At 49.5% G+C, this 14110-nt stretch overlaps 1 protein-coding gene across 2 annotated transcripts in view; it reads left to right on the top strand.

Moving 5' to 3' along the window:
* The window catches only part of ERLIN1 (ER lipid raft associated 1), a 63321-nt gene that overhangs the window by 13029 nt on the left and 36182 nt on the right, over positions 1 to 14110 (top strand). The window lies entirely within an intron of this gene.

Consider the following 14110-nt stretch of genomic DNA (forward strand, 5'->3'; position numbering starts at 1 on the left):
AGGCGACGCCGCTCCAGTTCTGCCTTGCGCAGGGGTCGCAGCTCCGGCTCGGGTACCTCGGTACAGAGCCTCGCTCGGCACCGATCCCTAACCCCGGTGCGCAGCCTGGAGCGGTCCCCAGTCCACGGGGCTATGCATCGCGGGCGGCGTTGATCGAAATCCCCGACGCAGGTCACGGTGCCCGTCATTGCATCAAGTGCTCCAGCACCGATTGGCTCCGGCACCGCGGAGTTGATGGTGTTCTCGGTCAGCACCGCGGAGACATAGACGACACTGCTCCCAATCCCAAGGTGGGAAGCATCGCCGCAAGAGGTCGAGGCACAGGAAAAGATCTACATCCAGCTCCTCCAGCAGCTCGTCCCCCCGATGGCACGGAGAAGTCAGCACCGGCGCTTGTTGTCATCGTTGTCTCGGGGCTGTTCACCACCCCAGAGCCGCAAACATCAGTCTAGCTGCTCTGGGTCCCAGGCACGCCAGCCAGACACGCAGCAGGCACCGATGCCAGCACCGGCGTGGCCCCAGGGCCCCTGGCAGTGGCCGTACTGGGGGCCGTGGGGTATCCAGATGGGCCAGGGCACCATGTCCATCCACTCCTTGGTGGCCCAGTCAGCACCCCCGCCTTTGGGTCAACCGGACCAGGGTCACCCCTCTGATGAGGGTTCGGACCCTGAGGAAGGTCCCTCCACGGGGCCCCTCCCACAGTCTTCCTCCTCCTCCCCAGATGAGGCAGCGGCCAGGGACCGTAAGGCCCCCCTCTTTGACTTCCGGGCCCACCAAGACCTGCTGAAGCAGGTGGTGGGCAATCTGAACATGGAACTTAAAGAAATGTCAGAGGAGGAGGACCCCCTCTTTGGGGCATCTGGGTCAGCAAGGCTATCACGTGTCGCCCTGCTGGTGCACGAGAGGGTCATGAAGCTTGCAAAGGTTCTCTGGCAGACCCCCTCCTCTGTGGCCCCCACCTCCAAGGCCGCAGAGAGAAAATATATGTCCCTAAGGAAGGGTTCAACTTCCTATGCACCCACCCTGTCCCGGGGACACTGGTTGTGGACGCGGTTAACCAGCGCGACCAACAGGGCGGCTAGGGCAACACCCCTAAGGACAAGGACAGCAAAAAGCTGGACCTCTTTGGGCGTAAGGTTTATTCTACAGTGGTACTGCAGCTAAGTGTCACTAACCACGAGGCGCTACTCGGGAGGTATAACCTCAACCTGTGGTCCTCGCTGCAGAGGATCCAGTTGGTGTTGCCACTAGACTAGGCTGGGGACTTTGCCACTGTGACCCAGGAAGGCGCGGCAGTGGCAAACGCGGCATTGCAGTCAGCCAGTGATGCGGCAGATGCCGCCAGCAGGGTGATGGCTTCGGCCATCGTCATGAGCCGCTGCTCCTGGCTGCAGTCCTCAGGCTTGTCCCAGGAGGTCCAGCAAGCCATACAAGACCTCCCGTTTGATGGCGCTCACCTCTTCTCAGATAAAACAGATGAGAAACTCCATGCCCTGAAGGACTCGTGAGCCACCATAAGGTCCCTAGGGCTCTACACCCCGCAGGCTGCGAGACGCCAATCTCGGCCTCAGGCCCAGAGGCAGCCGCTGCCTCCACCCAGGCCGGCCCCCAGACCCGCTCAACCCAGGAGGGGTCGGGATCGTTACCGGGCGCCCAACCGCCGCGACCGCCCAGGGTCCTCAGCGGGGCCCCAGCAAGGCCCAAGCAAGGGCAATAATGCAAATAAAAGGTTTTGATGGTGCACATGAGGGTGGCACTCCTTCCTTTCCCCTGGATCTCTTCCGGCCCTTTGCCCACAGGCTCCGGCCATACTATGCTGAGTGGGAAACCATCACCACGGACCACTGGGTCCTCAGCGTAGTCCTCAGGGGCTATGCCCTTCAGCTTACGGCCTTCCCCCCGGATTCTCCCCCTACCCCGTCCCTCTTCAGGGACCCCTCTCACGAGCAACTCCTCATACAGGAGGTCAACTCCCTCCTCCTGCTCAGAGCTGTGGAAGAGGTTCCTCTACAGAAAAGGGGAAGGGGATTTTACTCACGATACTTCCTCATCCCCAAGGCCAAGGGGGGCCCGAGGCCCATATTAGACCTTCGCCGTCTGAACAGGTTTATCAGACACATCAGGTTCCACATGGTTTCCCTAGCCTCCATCATTCCCGCTTTAGATCCAGGGGACTCGTATGCTGCCCTTGACCTCAAAGATGCGTATTCCATGTTACTATCCTCCCTGGTCACAGAAGGTTCCTCAGGTTCATGGTAGCTGGCTGCCACTACCAGTTCTCGGCCCTGCTCTGTGGCCTCTCGTCAGCCCCCAGGGTCTTTACAAAGTGTATGGCGGTGGGTGGCGGCCCACCTCCGCCGCAAGGGGGTCCAGATCTTCCCCTACCTGGACGACTGGCTGATCCGAGGCAGGTCCAGGACCTATGTGAGGAACAACCTAGCCCTCACCTGCGCAACATGCACCAGACTGGGGCTGCTCATCAACGAAGTCCACGCTTACCCTGATGCAGCGCATAGAGTTCATAGGGGCCACCCTGGATGCCACCCAGGCCAGAGCCTTCCTCCCATGGCCTCGATTTGAGACCATGGCCACCATAATCGCCAATCTACACAGGTCCCCCACGACGACAGCCAGGCACTGCCTTCAGCTGTTGGGACATATGGCGGCATGTACGTATGTGGTGAGGCTGGCTTGCCTCAAGCTCAGGCCTCTCCAAGGGTGGTTGGCCTCGGTGTATGTACCAGCGAGGCATTTGCCAAACAAGGTGGTCACGGTTCCCACCCAGGTACTGTCCTCCTTGGACTGGTGGATGAACCCGGGGGAGATTCTGAGCGGTGTCCCCTTTAGAGACTTGGCTCCTTCAGTGACTCTGATAACGGATGCCTCAGGCGTGGGATGGGAGGCCCACATCAGCAAAGACCTGAGCACTTAAGGGCTCTGGTCACCAGACGAAAGGGCTCTCCATATCAATGTCAGCGGAGCTCAGAGCAGTCCGCTTGGCCTGCAAGGTCTTCCTTAGATTCCTGAGGGGCAGGATGGTTCAGGTCCTCACGGACAACACGGTGGCCATGTTCTATATGAGCAGGCAGGGGGGAGCGCGCTCCTCGGCTCTTTGCCAGGAGGCTACTTGACCTTGGGACTTTGCTGTGAGGCACAACTTCCACATATCTGCCTTTCACCTCCCAGGGGTCAGGAACAACGAGGCGGACCACCTCAGCAGGTCGTTCTTACCCCGCCATGACTGGTCATTTTACCTGGAGGTGGTGACTTCAATTTTCCAAAAGTGGGGGGTTCCCCAACTAGACCTGTTCGCATTGTCCTGGAACAGAAAGTGCCCGAGGTTCTGCTCGCTCCGAGGTCACGAGCTGGGCTCCCTCTCCGACGCGTTTCTTCTAAACTGGACGGGGACCCTCACGTACTCATTTCCCCGCCCCCCTCCCCAATCCCGCTCCTACCCAAGGTCCTCTTGAAGGTCAAGAGGGACAGAGCGGAGATAATACTGATTGCGCCAGCTTGGCCGAGGGAGCACTGGTACAGCATGCTGCTTGACCTGTCCATTGACATGCCGCTCCCGCTCCCGAGGCGCTATGACCTGCTCTCCCAGGACCAGGGTCGCTTGCTGCACCCGGACCTGGACTCCCTTCACCTGACAGTGTGGAGACTCCGTGGCTGACGGAGGGAGAGAGAGCCTGCTCCATACAGGTCCAGCAGGTTCTGCTGGGCAGCAGAAAACCTTCCAATCAGGTGGTGTACCGGACCAAGTGGAAGCGTTTTACCTGTTGGGCGGAATCCCGGGGTATCCCACTGAGCTGTTCACCCATACAGGTGATTTTGGAGTATTTGCTCCACCTCAAGCTCCAGGGTCTAGCACTGGCCTCTCTGAAGGTGCACCTGGCAGCTTTCTCGGCCTTCCACCAGCCAATGGAAGGGCATTCCCTGTTCTCCCACCCCATGTCAGTCAGGTTCCTCAAAGGGGTGGAGAGGCTGTGTCAGCAGGTCCATGACCCGGTGCCTCCCTGGGACTTGAACCTGGTCTTCGCCATGTTGACAGGACACCCCTTCGAGCCTATGGCTACCTGCCCGCTTCTCGTCCTCTCCTGGAAGGTAGCCTTCCTGGTGGCCATTACATCAGCCAGGAGGGTCTCCGAGATAAGAGCATTGGTCTCGGAGCCCCCCTACACGGTCTTCTATAAGGATAAGGTCTGCCTGAGACCCCACCCGGCGTTCTTGCCTAAGGTGGTGTCTGTTTCACTATAACCAGGATATATTCCTCCCCGTGTTCTTTCCTAAACCACACGGTTCGGAGGAGGAGCGGAGATGGCATTCGCTGGACGTCAGACGAGCCTTGGCCTTCTACATCGAGCGGACCAGGCCGTTACGGAAATGAACGCAGCTGTTCGTGGCAGTGGTGGACCGAATGAAAGGCTCACCCGTCTCCACCCAGCGCATCTCCACCTGGATCACCACCTGTATTAGGACCTGCTATGAGCGGGTGAAGGTGCCGCTTCCAGGAGATGTGACAGTGTACTCAACCAGGGTTCAGGCCTCCTCTGCGGCATTCCTGGAGCAAGTGCCCCTGCAGGACATCTGCAGAGCAGCGACCTGGTCATCGGTCCACACCATCACGTCCCACTACGCCATTGTGCAGCAGGCAAGAGAGGACGAGGGCTTCGGCAGGGCCATGCTGATGAGAGTAGCTCACCGTTGACTCCTACACACCTCCAAGGTATGGCTATTTAATCACCTATATTGGAATGGTTATGAGCAATCACTCGACGAGAGAAAACAGGGTTACTTACCAGTAACTGTTCTTTGAGATGTGTTGCTCATATCCATTCCACACCTACCCTCCGTCCCCACTGTCAGAGAAAGAAGGGACTGAGGGCCCGCGGGGTCGGCAGCACCCTATGTACCGCGGCATGAGCGTGGCACTCCAGGGGGCACTTGAGCTGACCCTACAGGGCTTGCTAAGGGAAAAAAGTTCTGGGAATCTGTGCATGGGGCATGCGCACACCTATATTGGAATGGATATGAGCAACACATCTTGAACAACAGTTACTGGTAAGTAATCTTGTTTTCCCCAGGGTCAAAGTGGCAGAGATCTGGGTCTTTTTTGCCTTCCCCTTCAGCATGGGGCATGGGTCACTTGCAGGTTTAAACTAGTGTAAATGATGGATTCTCTGTAACTTGAAGTCTTTAAATCCTGATTTGAGGGCTTCAGTAACTCAGCCAGAGGGGTCTATTACAGGGGTCTATTACAGGAGTGGGTGGGTAAGGTTCTGAGAATGGCCTCTGATGCCCAGAAGGTCAGACTAGATGATCATGATAGTTCCTTCTAACCTTAATCTTTGAGTCTATTACACAGAGTTTTTGCCCAAGTTTTTAACTGAGTACAAATTACCACTCCCCCATTCGTGCCAGTTTGCCTCAGGTCTTGTCTGTGCTGGGTTTGTAACTATTGTGATGTGCATCATGCACTGAAATTGTGGCCCCCACAGCAGGCACATCCCACACTAAGCACAAGTGCCCCCGAAGCAACCACACTGTTGCAAAAAGTCCAGTCTAAGCAAGACTTCAGTGTGATGGTCTAATTAGTCTTGCTGGTACTTAAGAATAAGGGATGAGGGAAACAAGGAGGGGGAATTGTCTCAGTCACAATCTAGCCAATTGTTGAACTTCCCAGGGTACTGATTACTGATAAACCACTTAGAGCAAAGTTTCCCAGACTGCTCTGTGGAGTTCTTGCAGGCAGGCCATTGGCTCCTCTTATTCATAGATTTCAAGGCTGGAAAGGACCATTATGATCTCCTGTTTAACACAGGCCAGAGAACGTCTCCAAAATAATTCCTAGAACAGATCTTTTAGAAAAAACATCCAATCTTGATTTAAAAATGGTCAGTGATGGAGAATCCACCTTGATCCTTGACAAATTGTTTGAATGGTTAATTACCCTCACTTTTAAATATTTTTGCCTTATTTCCGGGCTGAATTTATGTAGCTTAAACATCTAGCCATTGGATCATGTTAGACTTTTCTCTGCTATATTGAAGAGCCCATTATTAAATATCTGTTCTCCATATAAGTACGGTAATCAAGTCATCCCTTAATGTTCTCTTTGTTAAGCTACATAGGGTGTGTTCCTTGAGTCTGTCACTATAAGGCATGTTTTCTAATCCTTTAATCATTCTTGTGGCTCTTCTCTGAACCATCTTCAATTTGCCATCATCCATCTTGAATTCTGGTCACATTATTTCATCATAGGTTGTACCTATGCTATTTAACATTTTTATCAATGACCTGGATGAAAACAAATCACTGATAAAGTTTGCAGATGACACAAAAAGGGGGAGTGGTAAATAAAGAGTTAATTTTATCTGTGGTCAAATTGTTTGATGCATCTGTTTCTCATTTGGAGAGAAATGTGGCTTTAGAATGTGTCCTAAGACCTCATGCCTAGATGTAGGCGACTATAAAATTTTGGGAAACTAGATTTATACAAAAGAATTTGCATAAACAGACCCAATAGGGAAATATTGGGCTTGTGGAAGCTGAGGCCCTTAAATGATGCTGTGGACATGGTCTGAAGTTGTATAATGTGTGATAAGTCTGTCACTGCTTAGTTTAAAACATTCTGCGACCTTTTTGTCTCAGACCTATGTGTGAAAGTTTTGATGTAGTCTCCGTATTTTGGAAGCACTTTCTATGAATGATGATAGAGTAGAAGTTAAAGATAACCCAGCACCTTCTATATTCCATTCCCAGAGCCAGTGCAAGATTGTTCCCTCCAGGGCTTTCTCCATTCTAGCTTCCTAAGTGGTGGGGCTTCTGCCACTTACTTAGGAGATGATTCTATGTTTTAATATTTTAGCTCTAGCTGTCATGAAGCCTTTGGGGTAATCTAGACTGGGCTTTTTTACCTCAGTTTTATCTTACTACTCTTGTCACCTGAATATTTGTCCATGCTTAGTATTATGGATAATCTCCTTCTTCCCCTGCCCCCCTTGGCTGTTTATTGCCCCAAGATGTTCTCTAAGTATTAATTGTATCTAAAGTCCTGCCAAGGACTCTGCAAGTTAGATTTAATACCCCCTCCTCTGCATAGAGCATGGATAGTGATAAATCACTGAAGACCACGGAGAGTACTTTAAGCTTTAGTGTACTTACTCGTCATTCTTCCATGCCAGTCCAGAAGTGGGGATTCTTCTTTGAGTGATGTCCCTGTGAGTGCTCCAGTTCAGGTGCTTGTGCGCCCCTGCACCTCTAGTTGGAGAATTTCAACAGCAGTACCAGGTTGGGCAACACATGCGTTGCCCCCATCTCGTGCCTTTAGCAATGGTTAACTAGCGATATGCAGCCAATCCCTCTCCCCCTTCCCCCCCCTTAGTTCCTTCTTAACCGCCATTGGTCCAAATTGGAGCTCTGGCAATACCTCTGCGCAACTTACTTTTAGATATAGGATTAGCAGTATACTGTAGTAGATGGAATTTGTTTCCTATCCCTTTCCCTTTTTTTCTCCCCATTAATTTTTTTTATTTTTATGTTCACCCCTCTTGGGGACAGTTTCAGCTGAGAATGCCTGGGTCTCTGGGCTTTAAATGTTGCCTCTCCTGTTGAGTGGCAATTCCAGTCGCTGACAGACATTCCCAGTGTGTCCACTGCTTGGGGGAAACACATGTACCTCAGAAGTGTTCCCATTGCGACAACCTTAAGGCCCGTGCCAGGAAAGCAAGGGGCCTTAAACTCATCCTTATGGGGAAATCTCTCCTAGCCTTCAACTGCAAATTTCTCCCCATCACTGGTCGCCAACCTTGGCTTCTGACAGACCTCCCTCTCCAACTCTGCACGGGAGGGACCTGTCTTCCAGAAAAAAGGGCAGAGATGAAACCTAACACTTCTAAAAAGGGGGCCTCGAAAAAGAAGTATTCTCTGGCTCTCTCTACATCATTGGTACTGACCATGCTGCGGCTAAGTACCTACAAGTTGGCAGGATCTTCTAGTACTACTGGTACCGCTAAAGCCAAAGAACCTAAGCGGGCAGGCTCTGAGAAGGATGGCAGAGATAAGACTGCCTCTTCTACCATGGCACTGACTGCAGTAGCGAAACACTCGGTACCGAGCATCTCTGCAGCCCCTCAGCTTATTGCACCATCTTCTGGCTCTGTGGCACATAGCGCAGAGACAGCAGGACTGAAGTCTACTTTACCTTCTTTGGTACAGACATCCAAGGCACCAATCCTCCCGGTGCTGCAACAACTCCCAGTACTACAACAATTACTGCATGTGCTATCTTCAGAACCAAGGTCTCTTCGAATGCAGCAGTTTCTCCAACATAAGGACTTAGTAGTTGCGGCACCGGAATCCCCTCACCTTGATACCAATATAGCATTGGTACATTCAGCAGTGTTACACACGCCAACAAACAGATCAGCACCTCCTTTTTCTAGGGAGGAGGGAGATGTTTATTCCTCACACCACTCTTCACCCATCCTTGGACTCATCAGACCTGATCTACAGAAACAGCCAGGACACTGTTCCAGAGTATGCACCCAGGGGTGATATGGTCATCCATGGATGCCACTACCAATGCCATTGCTGCTACAGTGGCCATACAGTATTGGGATCTGTGGGCTGAATATAGGCAACATTATTCCAAGCCTCCCAGTACCTCCAGGGAAAGACAGATGCTCTCCATCAGCATCAGAGGTGGGACCCCGCGAGTCCACTGAGGATACTTTTGAGGAAACTGAGGAGGCTGTAGATCAGAAGGCCACTCCTGCAACTAACACCACTTCCTCTCCAGACGAGACCATCATGCCTCTGCCATTTACAACAGGAAACAACATAAACAATTTCAAGAGCTGTTTAAAATAATCTCAGACATTCACCAAATCCCCCTGAAAGATATTGAGTCCCAACACAAGTTGTTGGACACATTACACGTCAGCCTTCTTCAAAATTGCCCTTCCCATAAATGAGGCACTCAAAGGTCCCACTTGGACCATCAAGCAGACACCTGCAACAATCCTCCCTTCTTGTAAAAGGGCGGATAAGAAGTGTTGCGTCCCATTGAAACATCCCCAGCCAAACTCATTGGTGATAGATGTGGTCAACGAGTGGGGCAGGCAACACCATTCAAGAACACACTCTATCATATGGGGCTATCTTTTTGGTCGCAAGGCCTATTTGTCAGCACAATAGCAGTTCAAAATAGCCAACTGTGAAGCCGTGATGGTGAAATACAATTGCACAAATTACTCCAAACCGTCTGAATTTATTGACTTCATTCCTGAAGACAAAAAAGAGCAATTTCGGTCAGTCCTCTGTGAAGGCCATCTCCTGGAAAGAACAGCTCTGCAGGGGTCTCTAGATCCATCACAATCAACATAGTAATGCAGATGGTTTCTCCAATTTGTCTTGGGATAAGATCATTATCAGTACCAGGTACTGTCCTTTGGTCTCTCCCCCTGAGTCTTTTCCAAAGTTCTAGCAGTGGTGGCAACTCACCTCCGCAAGCAAGGGGTCATGACATACCAATATTTAGACAACTGTGTACTTAAGGCCCCCACTTGGGAAGAAGCTGTCAAAACCACATGAAAGACAGTGTCACTCTTTACAAAACTTGGTCTCCAAATAAACATTCAAAAGTCAATAGTGACACCAGTACAAGAACTAGAATTCATTGGTGCTCAGCTAAAGTCATTGGAGGCAAAATCTTCAATACTGCTACACGGATTTGCCATCCTAGTGAATCTGGTCAACATTATGGTGAATAATCCATGAATATCTGCCAGGACTTGCCTCTAACTATTAGGCAATATGGCAGCAACCACCTACGTCATAAAACATGCCAGATTACACATGCACTGTCCGCAAGGGTGGCTCAAGACAGTGTACATCTCTCATGAACACAGTCTGAGCAAGCCTCTCAAGATACCATGAAAGGTCAAGAACTTGCTGTAGTGGAGGACCCATTCACACAATGTATATGCAGGGGTCCCCTTTCTACAGATTCCCCCTGCAATGATGATCACAATGGATACCCCTTTAGTGGGCTGGGCACCCATCTAAACAACCTCATAGTACAGGGCAGATGGTCTCTAAAAGTCATGGAATTTGACCTCCGTGACACAATCTTATCCTTACTCATGGTATACCTGCCATACACAATCCTTTTCAAGAACAAGGTCACAGCGCTAGCTAACCACCACTACAGGCACAAGACTGGGAGAGTGCATATGTTGCCCAACTGTGTACTGCTGTCAAAATTCTCTAACTATGGGTGCAAGGGCGCACAATCACGTGAAGTGGAGCATCCACAGAGGGATATATCTTGAGGAACCTCAGTTATTGCACAAGGTGAGTAACGTTCTCTTCTAGTTCTTCTCATCCAGTAGATGGAGACAGCGCAGTTTTGATGGCAACACACATCCTTATTAAAAGGGTCCAGCTGTCACTCTGATGTGAATTGTTTCTGCATGTAACGTATGGTGGTTGTACATAGGCATTGCCAGACGGGATCAGACCCCAAAACCCATCTAGCCTGGTCTCCTGTCTCTGACAGGGGCGAGCACCAGATGTTTCAGAGGAAGGTGTAAGAACCTGTAGTAGCAGATGTGAAATAATCTGTCACCACGTTAGCTTTCATGCTAGTTTCTAATTGTTAAAGATTGGCTGAAGTCCTGAAGCAGGTGGTTTAATATCCCTGCCAAAATGTTTATCATTAACTGTGCTAACTCTGGACATTCTTGTTATCCATATAAATGTCCCATCCCTTTTTTAATTTTGTTAAATTCATGGGTTCAACTACTTCATGTGGCAGTGAGTTCCACAGTTTAATCATGTTATGTGAAAAAGTACTTTCTTCTTTGAGTGCTTGCTGATGTCCATTCCATTATAGGTGTGTGCATGCCTCTGTGCACAGTTACTGGAACTTTTTTTCCCTTAGCAGACCCCATAGTGTCGGCTTTGGCACCCCCCTGCAGGCCCGTGCACATGCTGCGGTATATGAGGTGTTGCCGGCCCTACGCCCCCTCAGTTCCTTCTTTCCGCCTGTGACGGTTGCTGGAACTGCCTTTGCTTGAATCGCAAGTGCTTAATTCCCCATTGTTTGAACTTTAATTATGGTTTGTGTTGATTAGATAGTTACTTAACCTAACTATTAACAGCAGTAGTTAATACTTAGGGTAGTCCCAGCTGGGACTTTACCGGGAGCGGGGTATGCCCCAGTTACCGGGCTTCAAACAGTGTGCCTCCTGCCAGAAGGCTTTCCCGCTAAGTGACCCCCACAATAGCTGCTTGAAGTGCTTGGGGGAAGCCCATCTAAGGAGAAGTGCAAGATCTGCAAGGCTTTCAAACCTAGGACTCAGAAAGACAGAGAAATCCACTTGAAAGCCTTGCTTATGGAGGCAGTGCTCCGTCTGAGCTCCGAGCCAACCCACTCCATCTCGGTACCGAGCGTGGCATTGATAAACAGTGCACTGTCGACACCGGCCCCAACTCAGCACTGCGCCGCATCTCCGTGCCGAAGAAGTGGAAGCAGCGCTCGGAATGCAGTCACTCCCCCGTACTGTCCAAGCAGGCAGGGTCGAGCACTGAACTGCATTGCAGCTGGATTATGGAGACTCGCTCGTCGGAGCCAGCATCTCCAGCCAGGGAGCCACTCCTGAGAGTGGGGGGGCTCCTCTGTACCTACCGGCGCCATCGACACTGGAGGCCTTGTTGGCCTTGCCTATGCCTCTTACGCCCCAACCTCCACTGAGAGAGAAGGAGCCAATGTCATAGGGGAAGCCTGTGCTGGAACCTCCTGAATGGCTCAGGAGATCCCCAGTGCGGGGAGGAACATCTCCGGCAGGTCATAGGGTGGAGCAGCGCCACTCCCCTAGAAGTCATTTCAGGATGCAGTCATCAAACCAACCTGCATCGAGGCGGGAAACAAAGTCGCCTTCCTGATGCTGGTCTCGATCCCCAGTACTGGGAGGAGTCCACTCCAGGAGGCGGCCACCAATTGTGGTTGCCCGCGGGGCACCGTTCCCCAGTCAGAACTCGCTGTTCCCACACTCTGGCACCAAGGAGTTCACCTGCACCAAAGTGGGGCCAAACCCAGTCACAGAAGTCTGACTCAGCACCAGAGGCAAGCGGTGTCACAAGTCCTCGGTACCGAGACAATGCGCCGGATGATCTAGCTCGTTGGAGCACGATTCCGTGCGCCAGCACCGGTCGTGGCATTAACGTCGGACCTTGTCATCGTCGGTGTCGAGAGGACGCTCTCCAGAGCGACGGAGCACCCGTGAATTGGGGCACCACTTCTCCCCCCACCCCCACCCCGGCTCAGTACCGCACAGACTGAATTCATAAATTTTGCTGTGATCTGTTATTTCTCCTTGGGATGCATCTTTAGCCGTGATCCCTTTTGTAACTTGCACAATTTAAGAAGTAAAATTAAATTGTCTCAAACAACCACACCCTTGTTGACAGGCTTTTCCCTACTCCTAGGAAAATATATAATCTAGTGTTCTGCCCTAATTCTTGATAACCTTAGTGTTCTAGTAATAGCAATTTCAAAAACATCCCTGACACTGCAGGCACATAAGCCTCCCTAATCAGGGCCTGCATATCACTGTGTATGTCAGACAAAGGCCTGGGCCATGGCTTGCAGAGCATGAAAATTGAGTTTCAGATTTCTCTGTGGAGTGCTTTGCCCCCTCTACATGACATATTTAGAAACCCATCTGGTTTCAGCACAAAAATAAGTTTTAACTAACAATAAAATTCTTTCCTCTGTTGCCCTGGGAAAATCTCTGTAATGCAACTGCAACATCACAAACTAGGCATTTCTTTGTTTCCTATGATATGATGCACAAATGGGTCAGCAAGTAATTTTCAGGTGTGGGCTTTTTATAAAGTTCAGTTTGTTAAAACTTCATTATCTGTTTCACGCCACTCTGTGCCACCTCATTGTTGCTTTGGGGAACAGAGGTTCCTAGCACAAACACAAATCAGCTTTAAATCCAGTTTCATACTGGTGTGCAGTGTTTCTTTTACTGCACACCTTGTGCATGATAGCAGTGGTCTAGGTTAGATAAAAATATGTTTTTTAAAACAAAATTCAATTTATTTAAATAGGTTTATTTTTCAAAAATAATAAAACTAGTTCAAAAGTGACAACCTGTGCTAAGACCTAAACTTAAAATCTATTAAAATAACTCTAAATTAAATACAAAAAATATTAAGCAGTACATACTTGTTGCCAAGTTTTAAAGAAAATGACACCACTGAATTAGTGAAGGTCACTGGTTAAGCACTTTGAACCAGAGTTTGCTGAGGTACTAAACCAAATTCTGACAGCAGACACGTATCTACTGCAGGTGCAGAGAGAATATTTTCTTCATTTCAGTCCATCTAGCTAGTTCAGTTCAATGACTAGCTCATCCAAAGCTTATGAAACCACCTGGAATTTGAAAAAAGAGGGTAGCTTGTTTTCCCTTTCCCAGTCTGTGACTAAAAACTAGGTGTGAGAGGGTGAGATGTAGTAGATCTAAAGTCTTGAAGGACACAGTGACCACAGATGATCAGTTCAGTTCACTAACTGCAGGTACTTCCTTTGTTTAGTACATCAGTTTTAAATGCAAGACATCTTTTGACAAACTTTTCTTATGTATCCTGTGCATTTAAGATAGTTGAATTGAAAATTAAAATGCTGGTTTTGTGCATTTTTAATTTATTTTGAATTTCCATCCAACTAGAGCTGGTCACAAATCATAAAAAATTAATCATCTAGTAAATAAGAAATGCATCATTCATCATTTTCTTACATAATAACTTATTCAGTCTTAATTTTTACTTTACATTATTTAGTTACCTAATAGTGTATCCTTCTAATTAGCAAATAAAAGTACCAAATTTAGTGTGAAGACTGTGTTTAGTTGTAGATCAACATATTTCAGTGGTTACCAGCCAGTAAGAGTCAACCTTTCTTTTGGAAAATAACTAAAAGTACCAACGCAAAGCACTTAAAATTAATTTAAACAAAAGTTCCTTGCTTGCTGATTTATATCATGATTAAAATTGGTGATTTAAAATAGCTTTGATTTAAATCAATCTCTCCGGGCTA

This window comes from Emydura macquarii, unplaced genomic scaffold (assembly GCF_026122565.2).
Source record: "Emydura macquarii macquarii isolate MOO-44397 ecotype Brisbane River unplaced genomic scaffold, CSIRO-AGI_Emac_v2 contig_67, whole genome shotgun sequence".
NCBI lineage: Eukaryota > Metazoa > Chordata > Testudines > Chelidae > Emydura > Emydura macquarii.